We start from the raw sequence: 3,133 nt of genomic DNA, 5'->3' as shown, positions 1-3,133 counted from the left end.
TGTACACTACACATAAGATGTACACAATAAACGCATACATTTGCGTGTACACATGTATTGTACACAACTATACCTACTGTATGTTCTTGTAATTGTATTCTATACACACGTAGACATTGGTATCTTTGTATCTTCGCAAAAATGGAATTTTGAAATGATATTCTTATATCATTGTTGATGCCCTGAGGCTAATGAACATTAGTTTAATTAAAAAGTAAACTATTACTACCTTAATACTACTACTACTATTACTGTACTACTGCTACTACTACTATTACTACTACCTGTACTACAACTACCACTACCACCGTCACTACTACTACCACTACCACCACCATCACCACCACTACTACTACTACTACTACTACTACTACTACTACTACTGCTGCTGCTGCTGCCGCCGCTTCTTTTACTTCTACTTCTTTTACTTCTACTTCTTTTACTTCTATAACTGTTACTTCTGCTACTACTACCGCTACTAGTAGTAGTAATAGTTGTGGTAGTAGTAGTTGTAGTAGTAGTATCACTACTGCTACTACTGCCTTTTTAATACTAATACTATTGCAAATACTATCTTAATCCCAACGTATGTTAATAAATACTGTACGATGATGAAAATTAATACCACTTATACCTAGTACTCCAACTAAATAATAAAATATCATTTTTGTTTCATCAGTAATTCTTACAAATTATTGAAAAATATTACCATGCCTACTAGACTTGTAAATAATGTGATTTTAAGTTTTTCTTTGTAGACAGAACAAACACCAACTTATCATTTTTACTAGGAATACTTTTACTGTAATTGATACTACGTTAGACATCGCAACCTCTTTTTGAAAAATCCTATTGATTTGTTTTTTGACACGCATGTTTTAACTGTACGGATGTACGTGTGTGTTTTTAATATTGTAAATGTTTTGTATTTAAAATTGCAAAAAAAACTGCTATTTATAGATCTTCACAACAGAAGAAACCCAGTTAATTACGAAAGAATCAGTAATAACAACAACACTAACAACAATGTCAACAACAACAACATCATTAATAATAATAATAATAATAATAGCAACAATAGCAACAACAACAGCAACACAATTGACTGCAATCAGCAACAACACCATCAATTTTTCACCTCGGCGTTTAATACAAAGCTCAAAAGAGAGTTTGAACAACAACTATTACAACAATTACAACAACACCAACAACACCAACAACAACAACGAAAACAACAACAACTAATCGACGATGATGACAACGACGACGACGATGTTGGTTACAGTAATCACACAGACGATCAATCCATTTCAGGTGTCAACATTTTTTGAAAATTATTTTAAATATCAAATAATAACTGAAGTCGGTTTACTACGTGTGAATTCACTTTTGCATACTCTGTGGAGTAAGAAAGAGTAGTCAGATAAGAATATTTACTTATAAACACGCACATGCAGACACACACGCGCACTGGCAAACACACACACGCACACAAATTGTATGTGCAAACACACACACACACACACACTCACGAACACGCATAGTAAATTGACGTAACAAAATACGTTAAAGTAAGGTGCAACTAAAAGTTAATTTCAGTGGCCTATCGATGTTTGTTCTTTTATCTGTGTTCTTTTTTTATGATTGTCTCCTTTTGAAAGTGCTTTAATTTTATTTCGCAAGCGCATCTGTCTGTTGCTCTTTTGTTTTATTGTCTTATCACTTTTCTATCCTATCCCCTATTTTTCTACTGCTGTTTTTCTGTCTATTTGTCTGTCTGTCTATCTGTCTGTCTAGCATAATTGAATATATTTATTTTCAGATCAAACTATATTTGCAGCCAATTCTTCTTTTTCATCAACGCTTAATTATAGAGTGAAACAGCTCATAAAAACACACAAACACACACATACTCACACACACACGCATACTCACACACACAAAGATACACACACACACAGATGCACACACACACACACTCAGACACGCATTTGAGGCTAGAAGATAGTAGATACATAGGACTTTCTAATTTTGGGATGTCTTATGCTGGCTACAAACACTATTAATTGGGTCATGTCTCGATAATGACGACGACGATGACGATGTTGTCGCTGATGATGATTATGACAATGATAATAATAATGAGAATAATAAATGTGATACAACATACGAATGTGATACTGTTTCCATGAATCTTTGTTTTGAAAAATGATAATGTGATGATATAGCAGTGATGATGATGATGAAAAAGTATTGATAGTGATAAAATCATGATATATACACATGCAGGCACATATAAACACACACACGCACGCACGCACGCACACGCACGCACACAACACACGCGAGCACAAACTAGAAAACAAATTATTAATTTGGTAACGCATGCTTGCTCAAAGAGTCAAGTTACCTCTTAGGAGAGATGTGCGTGAAATCTCATTGTGCCAACAGATCAGCACATCCCTGCTTACGTCATCGTCGTTGCGTCATCACAGGAACATCAATAATAATAATAAAAATAATAATAAGAGTAACGATAAGAAAAGCACGTTGATGTTCATGGGATGATGACGACGGTGATGATGATGATGGTGGTGATGATAGATGGTGGTGAAGATGATGATGATGATGGTGGAAAAGAAGATGATGACGATACGTGATCGTAATTTTTTTTAAATTATATACTAGGAACAAGAGGCCCTTCGAACGAAACGAAAACGCAAATTTTAATAAACACACACTCACATGCAAATCCATACACAATTCACACACTCAAACACACACACCAACAAAGGCACAAGCAAGCGTAAGAACACGTAGAATGTATGTAGGAATTGCGTAAGAAAAATAGCGGATTATTCAAATGAGCAACACTTCTTTCACGCACACACACACAAATACACAAACACTCACTCACATACAAACATGCATGTGTGTGTGTGTCTTAAACATCTATGTATTAATTATTTTTTGCATGTGTTTGTTGGTTACGTCATCATGCAGATCCAGATCGACATGCAACATCTGTCATATTCAACTTCCACCTTTTAGGATTTCATACCAACTCATCAGAACTTCATAAACTGGGAAGAAAATTCTACATAATTCTACAACAATGCCAGGCATTTTTAGG

Source organism: Helobdella robusta (assembly GCF_000326865.2).
Source record: "Helobdella robusta unplaced genomic scaffold HELROscaffold_39, whole genome shotgun sequence".
Classification (NCBI taxonomy): domain Eukaryota; kingdom Metazoa; phylum Annelida; class Clitellata; order Rhynchobdellida; family Glossiphoniidae; genus Helobdella; species Helobdella robusta.
This window is presented reverse-complemented; position numbering follows the sequence as displayed.